The following is a 19,506-nucleotide window of genomic DNA, read 5'->3' on the forward strand; positions in this document are numbered from 1 at the left end:
CCCTGGCAGCAAGCGCATATACGCCGCAGCGGTCTATCGCTTCAACGGAAACTGAGCGGCGAATGCACAGCGCATAAAGGTCAGAGCCGTGTGGAGATAAGAGACGGTGCGAGCGAGCGACGAGCGCGGTTGTTGGCAAAGTAGAAATGCGCCCCCCCCCCCCCCCCCCGCTCCCTCCGGCACTCGCTTCCCGCTTCCTTGCTTGCGCGTGGAAGATTGCGTTCGCTCTCCGTGACAGCGTGCGTCCCCGCACGCTTCCGCTCGGGCATACGGCGCGCGGCGAAGATTTTATCTATACGGAACCTCACGGCGACGACGACGGTGACGCCGACGGCAGAATCCGGTGGAAGTGTCCATATAATTGCTATCGCAATAAAAGAAAAAAAATGTCATAGTTTCGCCCTAAGGGCGAAGCAATGAATGCGATAGCAACACAGCAATGTCATACGAAGTAAGGTGAGCGGCTTTGGTAGCAATATGAATTGTAGTAAACATTAGCTGATTAAGTAAGCAGGTGTGCTGCGGCGTAAGTAGACCGACATGAAGAGAGACTCGATGACCACGAGAAGGCGCGTGTGAAACGGTGGTGTTGGTGAGAAGCGCTTCCCGTGGGCAGCGCGTGCGAAGGGACACACCTGTAGCGCTGCACTGCCGATCCGGGCAGCATTGCATGTGTAGCGTGCGTTGGAAAATGTGGCCCGACTATTACTAACTGAATGAACAAGCGTGGTGTGAGCGCGCACAAACATGAATAGATCACACTGAATGACTGCAGACAACGACCGTCAAAACTCTGGCAGCAAGCGGATACGCCGCAGCGGCGAAGGTACGTAGGTACGTGCGGTCTATCGCTTCAACGGAAAATGAGCGGCGAATGCACGACGCATAAAGCCAGAGCCGTGTGGAGATAAGAGACGGTGCGAGCGAGCGACGAGCGCGGTTGTTGGCAGAGTGGAAATGCCCCCCGCCCCCCGCTCCCTCCGGCGCTGGCTTCCCGCTTCCTTGCTTGCGCGTGGGAGATTGAGTGCGTTCGCTCTCCGTGATAGCGCGCGTCCCCGCACGCTTCCGCTCGGGTACAGTGTACTAGAAGGGGGCAGTGGGCTTACTCAGCCGCTCCTCTGACGCAGTCAGCGTCGCATCCAAGAGGTGGCGCCACTGGCAACTTCAATGGAAGCTTTGCTTGCAGAAGCTTTGATTTTCCTTGCGTTTCTGACGGTTTCAGTTCGAAGCAGTTCACACTCTTATTTGTTTTTAATTTTGACATACTTGAGAGTCTTTACATATCTTTAGCAAGCACTATATTTGTTTAGGCCACATGATATTGCCATAATAGTACCTGTCGGAAAAGGAAGATGGCAACTCTTGGGCAATTTGCTGCCTATCCTAACTCCTAAACCTTTTTGCAAAGAGGTCGTCGCTGACGGATTTTGCTTATTGGAAGGGGCCTTCGAATTTACCGAATTATTGGGCAATCGTAAAAAAAATGAAAGAAATTTTGAATGAAAGGGACGGTGACCAAATATACGGTTTCATGCCGGTCGACCTAATGTAAATTTTGTCAGACAGAAAACATGCGCACATACTACCCAGCTGGGCTGAAAAAAAAAAAACCATCAGGCATGCTAACCAGGTTGTGCCTTTGCTTAGCCTATGATTTTATATGGCTTAAATATTTCATTGTTCCACTTTAGTTCCATGCTTCACAGTAGCCTTCTGCGTTATATTATTAACCATTATTACGCTGGCACACATTATTAAATCAAATCAGGTTGATTTTTCCATAAAGAAATGGAGGGAGGCTGAACAAAAAGTGAAAACTAGTTCACTTGACAATTAGGCTCAGGCCTTTGCTTATGTACAGCTATTAAGGGTAAGGAAATGAAGATAACAGGGCTGTTGCTGACACAAAGCTTTATTTGCAAGTACAGCAAGCCATTGTTTCATGCACTCAACTCATAAGCAACGGTTCAACTTCAGCTGCTTGGCTCTCTGCCGCTTTCCTGCCTTGTCACAGTAATTCCTTTCACATAAAATGCAGACGTGTGACAGTAAAATAATTATTTTAGCTGTGAGGCTAAAAGTGTGCACATTGCGACAACTTCGAGGGGGAGCTTACTCTTAACAACTGCCAGCATGTCCATAACGCTGTCAGAGTGTGGCCACTCTGACAGAAGCATTCTGTGAAAAGATCCTCTAGCTTTTCACGAAGCCATACAGCTGACTGGAGGGATAAGGAGGCCTCCTTGGTCACAAAAGTTTGTTAGCCGGGCGTGAAAACTTTCGCCTGGTGCGTCATAGTAAGCAGCTTTATGCATTTTGGCATTTTGTGCTCGAATTGACAATACACTCCCGCGCAACATAGCCCGCAATGTGTTAAGTGAGCCTCGAATCGCTTCTGGCCACGTGCTGGTTATGGTCGTTTTAAACCCGCAGGCCCGTGCAATGCTGGGGTACCACGTTTTGTGTGGCCTCTGTGGCAGTAGCGCTAGCAGCAGTTTGACTGCACTCATTTCGGTCACATGATGCTTCGAGATAGTCAACTTCCAGTAAGGAGGCCAGTGTACCTTCCTCGCAGTTTCCTTCGCTAACTGACCTAACTAGACCATAAAAGAAAGACAATTCACAGTGATCAGGAACTGCGGTGGACATGAGCGCAAAACGTGGCTCGAAATGGAGCTCGCATACTGCGCTCGTGTCGTCCAGGGGCTTGTCAGCTCTGTGGAGGTTTTTTTCCCACTCTTCCGCCTATTTTTATCCTTCGGGACGCCAAACAAGGACAACTTTAGCTCATCCTTCACGTAAACATAGCTGTTTGGCACCCAGGCGCGTAACAGTGATTTTGTCGATGCCGCGGCATGGCTCAGTACTGCAAGGCTACTAATCTCTTGCAGGCTATGTGCGAAAAAAAACACCGAATGAAAAAAAAAAACCTACGCGACGACGTCCAGAAAAAAAAAAGAAAAAAAAAACAACGCAGCTCTGCAACTCCAGCGAATATGATCGGGCACTGGGCGGGCACTGGGCAGCTGCGCCGTCGCACCCACGCTCCATTGAAACTGACGCCAGCGCCGCCGCTCGGGCTATCGGAGAAGCTCATATCTGCGACATTCGTGGAGCCACCGCATCGCATAGCCTCCGCCGGAGAGTAGCCCATGCCCCCTTCTAGTACACTGTAGCTCGGGCATACGGCACGCGGCGAAGATTTTATCTATAGGGAACCTCACGCGACGGCGACGGCGACGCCGACGGCAGAAATCCGGTTGAAGTGTCCATATAATTGCTATCGCAATAAAAAAACATGACGTCACTGCCTTTGCGCGCCGTGCCTCGCTCTTAACCGTGTGTCCGTGTGTTCCCAAACGCCCGCATACTCATCGTGAAAGCCGGCCAGCGTGTTTGGATCCGCTGTTATACCCGCCGTGGTTGCTTAGTGGCTATGGTGTTGGGCGGCTAAGCACGAGGTCGCGGGATCGAATCCCGGCCACGGCGGCCGCATTTCGATGGGGGCGAAATGCGAAAACACCCGTATGTACTGTTGTGTCTGGCGGTCCCTCGGGACAAAGGAGGCCGGCGCCGACTCAGACGCGCCAACCTGGCGCCCTTTCTCGCGGCCGAGAAGTGTCACCTGGGACTGAGGGATTAGCAGTTGGTCCCCGGGCTACCTCATGCGTGGCTAAACGGCAGCGTCGCCCCTTGGTGCGGTCCCGTGAATTACCAGAGCCGCCCGAACCACGACGACGCTACGCCGACTGCTGCCTTTCGAGACAGCCACCGCCCTACCTGGTTCCGCGAACTGACCGCTATGGAGAGGCGAATCTTGAAAGGTGGCCCGTGTCTGGCAATCCCGGGGGAACGCATCAACGTTCGGTTCCCAAGGTGTCAACCGCTGCCTGTGTTCGGGGGCGACCTAACAAGATTGGAGGCGGAGCCCGGCGGGAAACGACGACACATCACGTGCGGGATATGGCCACCTGATCCAAGATGCTGATTGGCTAAAAGAACTACGTGTGTTCCCTCGTCGAGTGAAAGAGGGAAACGAAAAGGATAAAACAGGGGACTTGAGGGTTGTGAGAGACGCTTGAGGCTTGACCATGTAGAGCACGCTTGACGATGTAGAGCACGCTCGACCATGGGGAACGCTCGGAGATGTAAACGCTACCACATGCAAAGATGTTAGCACGTAGACGGCTCCAACATCATGGAGCCCTTCTTGTAAAATACCATGTACAGTGTATATAAAACAGTTTTCTAATCTCCCTGGATAACTCCTCCTCTCGGCACCTGGCACGGCACCATACATGGAACCTTGGTGGACACCGCGGACCATCGGTTTTCGCAACAGTACTTAGCTTTATGTGCACGTTAAAGAACCCCAGGTAGTCGAAATTTTCCGGAGTCCCCCACTACGGCGTGCCTCACAATCAGATCATGGTTTTGGCACGTAAAACACCACAATTTAATTTATTTTAATCCGCTGTTATAGCGCCGGCTGTCGCTTATCATATTGGGCCATGCTGACGTGTCTGCCTGTAGATGATAGAGCCTATCGCTTCTTTTTACAAAGAAACATGATGTAGAGCGCTGCAAACCATAGGCGCAAGTGCGCAGGGACATCGTTTTTTTTTTTCATATTTTCCGCGGGGTTTGTTTAGAGCCCGCAACAAAGAACTACGGTAAAGAAATATGTAATGGAAATAAGTCCATTAGGGATTATCAAGCATGCTCTACAAAATCTACTACATATGCTTTAAACGGAGTATTTACAATTTTGCATAATTGACCCTAGCCATAACTAGCCAACTAATCGCACTTCAAATATACTCTGAGTAACTGAGGACGACTACGAACAATATGCCGTTTGTTTCAAAGTCTCAATCGCTTATGATGTACCATTTTCTTTTAAAGTTTGGTTCAAGTTACGTTACACACCAGGAATAACGTTCCCGTTTTTTTTTTTTAAAACGCTTCGACCTCTATGCTTATTTAGCCGCCTTTCAGGTTGTTTCATATTCCTCATATGAGTCCCACGCTGTTCGGGAGTTAAAAGGCAAGCAGGAACTGCGAGCTCTGGTGCCAATGGTAGGATTTATGTGTTTGGTTTGAAGAGGCAGCGCGCCCAATGTGGCAAAACTGTTCTGCGTGCGGTAAGCCTTATGTGCTTGGTCTCCTTAGCGGCTTGCACTAACCGTGGCTTCAACATAATTGCAAAGTTTCGTTTAAAGCATAACTTGCCTGAACAGCAAGTCGACGTCGTTGCCTCACCCTAAAGGCTAAACGGGGCATGGGATTACGGTGGCCTTTGATAAGCAACATGCTCCATAGTCTATTTTTTAACTCTTCTTTCGCGTAGCATATACCTGACAAGGAAGAGGTTGGAACGTACCCGATAGACGTTATCTTGTTATAACTTAGCACTGCTTAGCATTTTGCGGAGGCAGAGTACGCGAATTTCGGTATTGTTCCGAAAGCACGGTCGCATGGGGAGGCTTTTTTCCTCTGACTACTTGCTAAAAAGCAGTCAGTGAATCTAAAGTTGCATGAATTTTTTTTCAACCAGTGGCGTTTATCGAACTCGGTTACCACAACGTGAAACAATAGGACAGATTTCTTTGACGTCCTCCAATAAACCTTCAAAAATAATTTTCCGTCGAAAGTGAACACTATCCATTTAGCAAGACGTGAGAGCCAGATTGGTAATCGCTGTCTGCCGTTCTTAAATATCGCGATCGATTTCAGTCCGTCAGAAAGGAGGCACACAAGCTCTACGTGCAACCTGTGGAATTGTGAACGTCTTTTCCTTGTAAAAGCAAGCAAGAAAGAAAAGAATACCTGGTTTTGTCACGGGCACCTTCGGGTGGTTTTTGCTATCCTTGTGGCGTGCATTTCGTATACATGATCCGTAACCCAGTTCCATCCTGCAGTGCAGAGAAACCGGCGCTCGGTGGCTCTGCACTTGGTGACTAGTGATGAGAGGTGGTGTACTCGTTCCGTTATGATGAGTACAAATAAATACGCATATTATGAAGCTACGAAAACAGGTACTATGTGGTTATTACACACACGCACGCACACGCACACACGCACACACACACGCACACACACACGCACGCACACAAGACAGTCGGAAATTTCAGCATGTGAATAACTAACTCGCAATAGTACAAAGTCTTAGCATGCAACATGACGCAACTAGCGGCAGTGCTTCCTCAAATATAAGCGCTGCATAGCAGCAAGTATTATAACATCCTTGCAAAAATAACAAAAAATAATCATAAAAGAAGATCGGGCCTCGTATGGAACCGCGAATTGGCATTCTTTTTGTGGGGGCCTCTCTTACACACTGCCATTAGGATGGTTGCTCAGCCATGGTGAAATTTTTAGTTGTTTCAGGGCGATTTTCTTAGTAACGTATTCATACGTTACTTTCATTCATTTCATCCTGAAAATACTTACTGATTTTAGTAATAACTACCTTCTTTCTTAATGACGTCGACATCTTGAACAATCTCCTCCAGTGGGTATGCGCCACCAAAGAAGGAAAACGAAACGAAACGAATTAAAATCGAAGAAAGAACCGGAAAAAGAAAGCGTCAGTATCTCGGTTTATGGTTCCCCTACACACCGCTCATTTGCGGCATGGTAGCGTGGCGTAGCTGAGGATGACCATCGTTGACTCCAAAGGCGAAATACAACTATCGCTGTCAATTAATCCGGAGCTCTCCACCACGGGCGGTATTGTTCAGGGGCATTAAACGACATAATTAATTCAATTTTGTAATGATTCTCACTTTGACCGAAAGCTGCTTGCAACTGCTCATCCCAATTACGCTGCTTTGTAAGCAGCCATACCTATCTGAAGCGTGCAGTAAATTACTAAAATATTTTCACTGCGTGTTTTTCACAAAGTGGGCTTTTCACTTAGTATAGTTGCTAAATTATCCTATAGTTCTCCTTTGCGCTCTGGTATTGCACACGGAAATATATAGAAATCATTTGTGTGTTGCTGCTGACACTCACTGTTTACCAGAGATTTCGTCACCCACCCTCCCGAAAGTTCGTAAATTTATTTCGTGCTACATAGTTTGCTTATTTGCCCTCTGTCAATAGCTCATACCCACTATGGGGTCAGCTTTTGTCGTCGTTGTGGTGTTCTAACAGCCTATGACACATCTCCACAACGGAGGGATTGGCTGGGAATTGGGCGTTATTATGCTGAGGAAAGAGATGGCTATGGTGTCAATTTCGGAAACATCATGGTGGACACGAAAAATAAAGAAACTGGTGAACCAGGGACGCAACGCAATGCAAACCATGGGGTTAACAAAGTGTACGTTTGACATTAATATATAGTTTTGAGGTGTGGAGCAAAATGTTGTGTCCTAACCCAGAAGTTGGGAAAAAAGAAAATGTTGCCACGAGCTCGAAACAATCCTGTCACTGCTGGAGCTGTCCAAAGAGGTGAGATTTTCTTCTCATACATTCCGGAGAGTACTTGAAACATGGCATACGATATTAACTCTTAGGTCTTTATATATATATATATATATAATATATATATATATATATAATTATATATATATGCCGCCGCGTCAATTGTTTCATAATTTAAACTGGGTACAATCAGCCGACAAATTCAGCGAAATGTCATCATTGTCAGACAAGCGCCCGAACTGTTGCCGACCCACAGCGTCTTCGTCGCTCGTTGCGCGAGCAATGCGCGAACTGCGGTCCCTTTACTCTTCCAGAGAGACCCAGCACAGCTGCGTCCAGACAGAGCCGCGGACCACGAGGGAGGCGGGCGTCCGGGACGCCACTGTTGCGACGCAGAGGTATTCCACTCTGTGTTTACGCAATGCCTGAGCGCTATTTGCGAGCTGGCAAATGCAATTAGAGTAGCATTTATAGAGGACCGCACGATGCCATTCCTTCCACCAGTTGACCGAGAGACGCCGCTTAGGTTTAAGGCACGCTGCAATGAGGGCCAGCCGGTCGCATGCATTACAGCAGTGGTAAATGTCGCAACTACTTCGCGTAAGCTATAGAGCCGCTACATATTAATTTAGTGCAGTCGCGGTTCCAGCCCTTTAGAGAGACCTCGCCAGAAGTGCGTAACCTAACCTCGGCGCTTGCGAGTGCCCGTGACAGACAATAGACGTCACAGACATAGATTTTCCTTCTGTCGTGAAAGGAATTTGCTATTGCTGACATGGACAGCTCCGAACTCACTCCTTGTCGACGTCCGCGGCCGCGATTGACCCATGACTCGTGGCTTGCCCTGTCTCCATGCTTCAATATCATGAGATAAATAACTTGATTGACTGACTGACTGACTGATTGATTGATTGATTGATTGATAATGAAGCTGAGCATTGCGTAGGTCCAAGCGTCGCCGCAAGGCGTGCCGGCTGTGGAGCCCAGGGCATACGATTGGCCGTCGCTTGCAACGTTCATGCGGCAGGCCTACCCAAAGATGATACAGGAGCTCGAGAAATCTTCGCGCAGCAGCGCTTTTCGTGGCTACAGACTGCTCGCCGACACTTGCGAAGGCAGTGCGTCCCGGCTCTACTGCGACATGACTTTGCCCCGAGAGGTTGGTACGAGTTTACGAAACCTTCGGATAAGCGAGTACTAGCCTCCGCTACTTCTTTACCTGCAGTAAGCTGAGGAGCTCCTTTGCTATATTTTGACATTTTCTTGTTGCAATGACTCCAACAACGATTAAAAAAGCCGGCCCGTTGTTTCGGTCATAACCAAGATTAGACAATCTTTGTGTCCAGGCCACAGGCGAGTTGCGAGGGTTGGAGAATTCAGAACATCTGTGAAGAAGGTAGAAGCTCTTTTACGCGTATGAACTATCGACCTAAAGCTGCTCGCAGCTGCCACACGGAAAATGTGTACAGTGCTCAGCTAATGAAACGCGATACTCGGAGCGCGTGGCTGCCGTCACTTCTTGCGCTACCCGCTGAGCGCTGGGGACACCACGCAAATTAATTGTGGTATATACGATAAAGGTGAGATCCTTTGTGACGCATTGACCGCATTTGGGCCCCCAGCGTTAACCCAGCACTCTCCGGTGGCGCAAAAAGCACCGGCCGCCATGTGATCCGCGTATCGCGTTTCAGTCGCGGAGCACTCTACAGTGGGATAATTCGTTCTCTTCGCATCCTTTTAGGGGATAAAAACAACGCGTATATTTATCGTGTCAACATTGTGCTTGAAAATAAAAGCGAGCGAAAGAAAGATAAAAAAGAATACATAACCATGAAGCCAGAAGGGTCACGAGAGCTGTTAGGACTTCAATGTCAGACCTATTGGCGCTGTTTTCAGAGTCGTACAGCACATCGGCTGTCGGAGCAAATGCTCCGTGATTGCTTCGCGACAATGTGGCATATGCAGCAACGTGGCCGACTTGGTCGCAGGCGTAAAAGCCGAGCTGTACAAGATGTTCAAGAATTGTGTTCACTACTTGCACTCTATACCATTAAATGTTTTGTATACACATGCAAAATATATATTGTTATGCTTCGATTTTTCGTGAAAACGTGCTTTGTACCTTATGCATCCTTAGATAAACGGATCCATATTCAAGTCTATCTACGTGGATACATTGCTGAAACAAGCAGCAAGAGCGCGCTCATTCGCATTCAAGTCGTGTTTATTTGTGCTGAATTGAAAAGAAGTTTCTTACGTTAGTAACTAGACTTTTGGTGTTCGCTTATATTTACAGCGGAAGAAGTGATATCGAGTATATCAGGCTCAATTACTGTGCACTGAAAGATTAAATATGATTACGTTTTACTGAAGCGGCCTGGCCGCACGTGAGGTAACGTGAAGAGACTATTGATCGATAGGCCCGAAAGCTTCACTCTATATTGTTGGCGTAAGCGCAGATCAAAATAAAAGTAACGTTTACCTGACGGGTGCTACAAGGTCGCTTTTCATGGCCGTTTCGCGCATGCATTTCGTGGTATTTTTTCACGCATTACCTTTCTTGTGTGCTGTGGCTTTCCTTAAACGTAGTAGCTCTTTCGTTGCGAGAAAAAAAAATTAATGTACTGTTGCATTTTGGGCAGTGAAGCGGAAGTAATAGCTCCCTACTCGTTCCTCAAGGTAGGCTTCTCTAAAAAGAAATCAATAGAAATGTCTGGCTCTTACTTCTAGGTGAATGACATTTTGGTCGACTACCCTGCATACTGTTGTCTCACACACCATACGAAATGTATAAATCGCAATTACTGGTTGAAACGAAAACGAAGGCGATACATGTCGCATACATGCTCACATATAAATCCATAAAAATAAAATCTGAAATTAGAATTTTCCTTTTAAAAAATTTACCGAACTTTCGAAGAACTGCGACTAGCTTCCGTCATGAATCATATGTTTGCACATGTGTACCTTTATAAACTTATTCACAGGACCGTATCTTTGAGTCAATGTTTTTTTCAAGCTATATAACAGTGGTGGCCGTTTAACTACATAAGAATATTCAGCTGACCGAATATTCACAACGAAAAAAGTATGACAGGCAAACTTTTTATTTGCCAAACAAATCAAGGGTACTCCACAACGCATGGCTGTCCATCCACGAAGAGCGAGCTATCCATGTATGCCACCATAATCCTTTGAGCGACTTCCTTGACATAACGCCGTAGACATTTCCTTAGAGGATGGGCAGCAGTGTGTACAAGCCCTGGGTCCCCTCTGTAGGGGCCAGTATAAAAATCTGATGACACTTAAGCACTTCGTATGAGTTGGGAATGCGAAAGCATTAATGCCTAATTGAACGCCGCTGAGCAGTCCTTCGAGTTATGAACTCCTCGCGGGCGCGCGAGCGCGTTGAGATGCTTGGCGCGTTTTGATTTGGCCTTACGAGGCGCAGTTAGAACGCAGGTGAGGATAACACAGGCTTACGAGAACGAGAGTGACGTAGCGTCGCGGCGATGCTTTCTCCCCTCACGCAACACCTGGCGCGCTAGGGCCCCAGCAGGTGTTCCCTTTCGCCCGCTCTGCTCCGTCGAGGCGCGCTCGTGCCGTGGCGTCGCAGCCATGGGAAATTAGGCGCCGTTTCGCTCCTACAGATGACAGACGCCGGCTTTTTCGCTCAATGGGCCATTTGACGCTTTGGCATCAATAAAACTTTTGATGCAAAATAAGAATGCGCGTATGCAACGTGACTAAAGAGGCAGTCGTCGTTCACTTTATAAGGCTCAACTATACGGGTGATGACGAAGAGACAGCTTGATCGCTAGTGTAGTCACGGAAAAAAAGCGCTGGCCTTAGCCACAATCGCGCGCTCAGCGTGGTAATTAGATTACATGTTTATCGTCGTGCACCGTGACGCTAACATCGAAAAGTGGTGAAGCACATCGCCTCTAGATTTACTGTGCTTGGTGCTCCCCTCAAAATCGTTCAACGTCCTCGTCCTAAATCGACCAGGCTTGTGTGAAGAAAACTGCAGTAGTTATGGCGTTCTTTATCTGCGCTATCATAATAACCAACTATATAGTAGCCATTAAGCTAACAAGTAACTCCTAATTTAGCTGTATGGAAAGCGTGGGGAAGCGCTGCAGCTTATTTCACATATGGTTCGTTAATATGAGTCATGACCCTTTCTCATATCGGTCATATAAAGTATATGGTTGATATGACCGATATGAGAAAGGGTCATGACGACCGCGCGTAACTTTATTTTTCAGCTGAAGTACCTCTTCATTCTGAAGCAAAGCAAAACAAAGAAAAACGCATGCTGAAAAACGTATCAGCAACGCGACGCGATTGTTTTGGCTGATCAAATCTAACTTGATGCGAACTCTCCATCTTCCTGTGATCCTCTGTGTTGTTTGTCTCACGAAATGTGTGCTTCCTTGCAGCTTCACTGCACGGGCTCTTCCTGGAATGCCACTGGCTCCGTCATAGCCCTTTATATCCTTTTGACTTTGTGAAGTAGTGCGCCAGAAGGAAGTCTGTTAACCACAGTATACCCAGGACTACAGTCCGCGGACTATGCATGTCTAAATGTTTCAATATTAACGAAGTCCAGGCTGTCTATACCATACTACGCAGCACATTGCTTTCAATATCGCTCATTCTAGCCTAGCATGCCCAGTGCGATTCTCGCTGCCGTGACGATTTCTTCTAATGTGTTGGACTGCTGAGCACGAGTCGCGGAATCGAATCCCGGCCATGGCGGCCGCATTTCGATGGGAGCGAAATGCGAAAAACATCCGTTTACCTTAGATTCGTGCCCTTAAAGACCCCAAGTGGTCCAAATTTCCCGGAGTCCCCCACTACGGCGTGCCTCATAATCAGATCGTGGTTTTGGCACGTAAAACCCCATAATTTTTTTTCTTCTAATGCCACCACGAGGCCAACGTGGACGAAAATGGCAAGTGTTTCTTTGATTTGGCTATGATAGAACAATTTTGCTTGGACGTCATAGGGAAAGTTTGAAAGAAAAGTAAAAAAAAACGAAAAAAAAACACGACAGCGATAACGCTAATTTTATTCAGTCGTATACACTTTTTATCAACTTCTAATGCTTATTCGTCGAATTTCACTCTTCAGTAAAAGTTGCGCAATTACGTAGTACAAGTACATATTATTGCGATAGCAATTATATGGACACTTCAAGCGGATTTCTACCGTCGTCGTCGCCGTGAGGTTCCGTATAAATCCAAGGGTGATAAAATCGTCGTCGCGCGCCGTGGAGAGCAAACGCGACTTCCGTCGCGCGAAAGGCCGCGGGGGGGATGAGAGGGGGGGGGGCGACGCTGTGCTGCGGCGCTTGAAGTGTCCGCTTGAAGTGTCCATATAATTGCTATCGCAATAATATACTTGTACTACTTAATTGCGCAACTGTTTTACTAAAAAAATGAAGAGTGAAATTCGACGAATAAGCATTAGAAGTTGATAAAAAGTGTATACGACTGAATAACATGAGCGTTATCGCTGTCGTTTTTTTTTTTCGTTTTTTTTTTACTTTTCTTTCAAACTTTCCCTATGACTCCAAGGAAAATAGTTCTATCATAGCCAAATCAAAGAAACACTTGCCATTTTCGTCCACGTTGGCCTCGTGTGTGACATTAGAAGAAAAAAAATGGGGGTTTTACGTGCCAAAACCACAATCTGATTATGAGGCACGCCGTAGTGGGGGACTCCGGAAAATTTGGACCACTTGGGGTTCTTTAACGTGCACCTAAATCTAACGTGGGGAAGCGCGGCGGCCGCGCTTCCTCACGCCAGCGTTTTGACAGTGGTTGTCTGCGGTCATCGAGTGAGATCTATTCATGTTTGCTTGTGCGCGCTGACACCACTCTTGTTAATTCAGTTAGTAAGCGAATGTGTCAAGTCTATGCAGCCGATAAAACTACTCCCCCTACTCCTTATAGCTCTCTACTAATTTGCTATCGCGATTGATGCTTCGCCATTCGGGCGAAACTGCGACATTTTTTGTTTGTGCGCCGTTGCATGCACTCTACCCCCTATTACGTAAGAAATGTCGAGAACCTAATGAAAGAAAAAAAAATTGCAGCCAAAGTTGACCCCTGTAGACTATAGCAAATTGTAGTTCGGAAATTACGGTACATGTGAGTGAATGAAGATTAAGAGTGCGTGCTGAAATTTGCCATACTGAGCAATACTTCCGAGTCGGTTTGTCTGTCTGCGGCAGCCGTACGAGCGTACGCTCCTGAAGTCCTGTATATTGAAGAGTGCTAATAGAACGTGCCATTTTCAAGCGCCTGCGCATACATAACATTTAATTGTTTTCAGCTAAAAGTAATATGTTCTCCAAAGTATAGCTGCCCAGCGTTAGAAGACAAAGCGTCTAAGAGATGGGAATAATAAACACGTCATCTCCGTTGATAGCTACATATTTTACTCCGTTAGGTTTCGTTGGTCCAGAAAGTACTGATGAGAAGAAATTACTTACATTGTGGCTTAGATTATTGTTCGAAGTTTCGGATAGTCTGAATACCGTGGAACATGTGGTCTAGATATTTGCGCCAAGGCAACCTTGCAATAAATCAATAAATGAATCATTTATTTATTGTGAATAATAATAATATATAATAATAATAATAATATAATAATAATAATAATAATAATAATAATAAAATATATATAATAATAATAATAATAATAATAATGAAGGCCGAGCTAGGGCAGTTTATTTTAAACTCAGCGTTGTAAGAAACCACAGTTGCGCCTTGCTTTCTCGCTTGCTCCGGTATCAAGTCGTGCAAGCACACACACACACACGCACACACACACGCACACGCAACCTATATATAGTCGAGGACCAGCTGGCGTTCTTTAGCGTGCACCCAACGCATTGTATAGATTATATATGAGTGTTTTTGCATTCTGTCCCCACCGGAACGCGACTACCGAGGCCGGGAATTGAACTCGCGCCCTCATACCGCATCGGAACGCATGTGGTGGTGGGCTGTTTATTTACGTGCCAGTTTAAGGTGCTCTACTGTGAATCTTGTCCACCACTTCTCTGACACATAGTGGCCATAAAAGCGGTTATACGCTTTCGAACTCCCCCTTCTCTGAAAAAGTGTTTTTCGAAGTACCGTTAGATGGTTAGTTCCCAAGAATATTGCGAAGTTCTGCTCATTGTAAAGAGGCTATTAAAAGAACGGGGCTCTTTGACGTCAGCAAAAACAATGGGAAAGATTTGTGCGGGAATTGGCGGAAGAATTTGGCGTTATATACCTGGCAAAAACAAAAGTCGACCAAACGTAGCAGTAGTTCTATGTATGAGTGATTGTGAAGGAAAATGTCCTTTGTAATTAATTTGCTAATTATAAATGATTTATTTTCCTTTTTTTGAACACAAACGTACGATCTCACAGAAATAAGATCTAACCGTGCGAATTTTAAACGACCCCCGCAAGGCATATCCATTGTGTCGCTTGGTTTCAAGTCACAATGCGTTCCGCAGGCTTGCTGATGCTGTGCTGACGTCTTAGGTGTTGTAAAGGTATGTTTAATATTATTCGCAAAAAATAATCTCAGTCGACGCGCGTACGACGCTCCCACAGATGTAAAACTGTAGAGCGCACTGAAGCTAAAGATGCGTCTGTGAATTTTTTCCCCGACATCCTTGGTCTCTGTTAATTTCAACGTTGTGCTTTAAATATGAACAACGTCCGTCGTCATTTTTCCTTGTGTCTCTAACATAATTATTCTCATTCAATATAAAACCCGAGGGGAAAAAGGATTTCAGCAAGGCTCCAAGAAAAGGTGTTTCTCCGCCAATATCGGCACAGACTTTCAGCGGCCACTTCTTACTTTCTAATTAACAAAAAAAAAAAGTTGAAGAAAATTAAGCCCGTGAGCGAAACAGTCATATAGATGTTAAAATAAGTGAGGAAGACAAGAAATAATAATGCCTTGTGTGTTCATTAAGTGTGACGGCTACTCATCAGTGGCAGAAAAGTTGGGAATTTTTATTGTCTCAGTCTAAAACAACGCACTTGAGATTCCATGCTCAATTAGCAATAACGTGTGCCGACAGAGCGCACCTCTTGAGCAAGCTTAGCTTGTCACCATAATGTCTGCTTGAAGAGAATGTGAACCAAAACCAAATGCTCTTACAATAGAATTGGTCGTGTGATTGAATCCTAGCCAATCCTGATGCTGGGCATATCACTAGCGAAAGTGGCCGACCACTGGCAGAGATCACTTACGAACGAAAAGTTTCTAAATTTGTTACCGGGCTCTTTGCGTAGTCTAGCCAGGACATGTTCATTCGGAGGCTCCAAAACTATTTGATGCTCACTTATAACTTTCACGTCAAGGTGCACAAGTGACAGAAAACGCCAAAATTGAGATGTGACCTTTGCTACGCATATGCAAGCGGCAGCGCGAATACCTGACGAGCCGTGGTTTTATAAACGTCGCGAGCAGCGCACATTGTCTCTGTGCGAGTAGTTGCCTTGTAAGCTTCGAGAGGAATGAAATGTGTGTGTTGTCCTGAAAGCCCAACTTCTGCCTTAACGTACTATATGACGGACTTGTAGAGACTGCTGACCGAAACCCTCCATTGCATGCTGCATTGAGCAACCAGTGCGACAACCATTATTTTGCTCCTCATTCCAGTGTCGGCCAAGCGCTTGGTCTTTTCTAGCGCGGAATTGGTCAAGTGCTCTGCTGTGTCACTAAGAGGCGATGTAAATGACAAACTAGTTCAGTGGCGTCGATCAAGAGGACGTTTATTTAGAGCACACGTTTTTCGAAACAAAATATTTGTATTTCAGTTTAACTTTTTACGAATGTTCACAGTTCAGTGCACGTCGACTTGATAACTAACTCCGGCCACTGCCGTGTGACATGTGTTGCGCGTATATAGGTGAGCGGAATCGACAAAGAGAAAAGCCTTAGTAGTGCAAGAGCCGCGCGGTGCAGGTTTGGTTATGATTTTGGTTATATACCACATCTTCCGTATCGTGAGCCCGAGGTATATACCAGCGCCTTGCCATGGTGTTGTATGTCATGTTGCATATCGCTACTGCATATCGCATATCGTCTTTGCAAACTGCATATCGTCTTTGCAAACGCATATGGTGACGTCCCCTTGACAATCATTTCATCACGTGTGGAGTTGCTAATCACGATGAATGGTGCACACATGAAGCCGGGTTATTCTCTGGAATCCCCACCGCTCACAAACTTCCAACAGACCGGCGGCTTCCTCACCACGGACACCTGCGTCACCTGCGTCGCTTTCACCCGCAGAGCGTCAGTTTTGGGTTGCAGGCACAGTGCACGGTAAGTAGGCCAGACGTACGCCTTATTGCTCTCGCTCCCTTTTCCGCATCTTATCTCGTGCAAGAGACACATTGCCTAGTTTGGTTCGCATGAGCAGCGATGAAAGCCATTTAATGCAGTCGACACCGTGGCACGTGAGTATGTTTGCATGCCATACACACCGGGTATCTTCAATAAAAACCGGACGTACCGCACACCTTAGTATGTGCATTTCAGAATGGCAGCGCAAGGTGCCTGCATGTCTCGTCGCGAAAAAGTAGCAAACCGCACACGTCGCTGTGTACATGTGGATCCACGGCTTTTCTTAATTTCTGGGCGTTCTCATCGTATCTAGGAATAATTTCGCCAAACTTATGAGAGCGCGATTCTCCAATCATGCGCAAAGTAATGTTTCGTCATGGCTCGTAAGTAAAGTGTTTTCTCGTGAATTAGCATATGTGTCATAAATACGAGCATTTTGTATATTAGCACGCTGTCCCGGAGAAGTACTCACTCCTGAAGTCGGGGTAATTTATTTGCGGCCTACATGGTGAACAGTGCAAAGAACTGTTAGATGCGTTCTTATGTCGTTCAACACTCCTGTTTCCTTCAGAATTTCCTGGAACTCTTTTACTAGTGAAAAATATTGACTATTCATACTGCAGGCGACATCATGATCTGGACAATGCAAACACAAGCGACCAATGGGCTCATCTCCGATTGTGATGCATGACAATCATCGAGATTTGGTGAAATGCGTTGAGTGGATCGGAAACGCTGAAGAGTCGAAATGTGTAAGTTACCAGCAGCAAGATACAATTGATATACATTTATTTTGCACATATTTTAGAAAACCTATGCTCGTCAATCGAAATATTAAATCGCACAAGACTGAAAGCAAGGCTGATGCTCGCAACAGTAATTACATATCCCTTATGAAGTAGGCAACCTAGCTTTCGCACACCACCACATGTTCTTCAGCGCGCCACGTATTTGATACGTGGCGCGCTGGAACCGCAGCGGTGGCCTAGCGGTAAAGCATCCGCCTCGTATGCGGGAGGTTCAAATCCCGCTGCCGTCGGGATCGAACCCATCGGTTTTTTTCTAATGGGTAGAGATTTTCCTTGCTATGGTGCTCGCTCTTGTGGGGGTTCACATCTAGAAGAGGGACCAATAGAGATTTCAGGAGTTGTCTCCGGGTGCCTCTTGTCCAACCACAGACGGCCTTGTTGAAAATCATCCGCCGTGGTTGTGGGAGGCAAGTGCTGCCGCCGGGTACCTACCGGTAAAATAGGTACAAGCGCGCTCCCGGCCTGGTGCTCGGCCATTATGGGGCCTCAACGCTTGGAAAGGTGTGTTTGTCCTCAACCCGAAGGCGTCCCCACCTCAATAGGTGCTTTGGGCGCCACATGGGAAATGGCCACCATGGGAGCGGCCCAAAAATCACTTTTTTAGGGGCGAAGCTCCTTATAGCGGCACCCGTTCCGTCCCCGTCGTCGTAGTAGTAGTGTGTAACCAGTCTGAGAAAAATGAGAAAAAAAAAATTCCGAAGTTGTGTCCGTAGCGCGGAATCGAACCAGGGACCCCTCGCTTCCGAGCGCGCGGCGTTAGCCCACTACGCCACGAAGCGCACATAGACACACGCACCACGATGGCAATAAATACCCAACATTAACGAAAGGCCGCGTTTCTAGCGCGTTTCTAACGCGTTTGTGCTAGCGCGTTACGGCCCGTGTAAGAAGCTGGTGTAAGACGCTGTGGCCTCTCCGCCTTACCTTCAACGCGTTTCGAACGCGCTGCCCAAAGCGGTGGCAAGTCAAGTTCAAGTCGAGGAGCGTTTATGAATACGGGGGGTATACTCTCTCAGCAGTCATGTGATGGCGTCGGCAAACGCGGTGCACGTTCCGGCATGTGTAAATGGCTGCGTAAGACGCTGTGGCCGCTCCCCCTTACTAGAGAGTACTGCACGTTTCTAACGCGTTTGTGCTAGCGTCCCCTTAAGCGGGAGATCCGATGATTCCCTCCGGAGCTTCGCCCACTCATAATCATTCACCACGTGGATATGCTGTGATTTTTTTGTTTTTTGTGCTCACGAGGGTTTCGACGGGAATTCAGGGCGCAGGCTCCTTTCCCAAGCGTATCACCCCTGAAGGAAGCCGAACGCCAGGCATGGGTACGCTTGGGCCCATTTGAAACAGTGGGTGCCCGGCGGCGGTGGGAATCGAACCCACAACCTCCCGCAGCCGAGGCGGGCGCTCTACCACTAGGTCTCTCTTGGTTCCTTGCTGGGAGCATGTACTATGCAGTTATCGGTGCACATTAAGTATCCATGCCGAAGAGCAGGCAGGTTGGAGACAGGAAAACAGGAAAGTGGTCTTTCAGGCAAGCCTGTCAGCTGAAAAAAGTCACCTTCATTGTTTTTTTAAAGAACTGACTATTACATGAATATTAAAAGTGAACGCTCTGAAGCATTGTCATCTCTTACAGATTCGCAAGGAAATCCACGAAGTCGTTCACGCTTTAGTCAAGGACTATAGCGATATTGCTGTTCGGAAGACAAAATAAGACAAATTATTTGCTGTATGTCAGCTTCAGCGCAGGCAGAAATTCGGAGCAGGAAATTGAAGGTTGTTTTGAAAGCATTACGTTCAGAAAAGTGGACTTGGAGAGTACAAGCAGTATTACCAGGGCACATGTAACTGGTGTTATTGTTAAGTCTGGCGAGAAATTACACACACATACACA

Source organism: Dermacentor silvarum, chromosome 1, assembly GCF_013339745.2.
Source record: "Dermacentor silvarum isolate Dsil-2018 chromosome 1, BIME_Dsil_1.4, whole genome shotgun sequence".
NCBI classification, from domain to species: Eukaryota; Metazoa; Arthropoda; class Arachnida; order Ixodida; family Ixodidae; genus Dermacentor; species Dermacentor silvarum.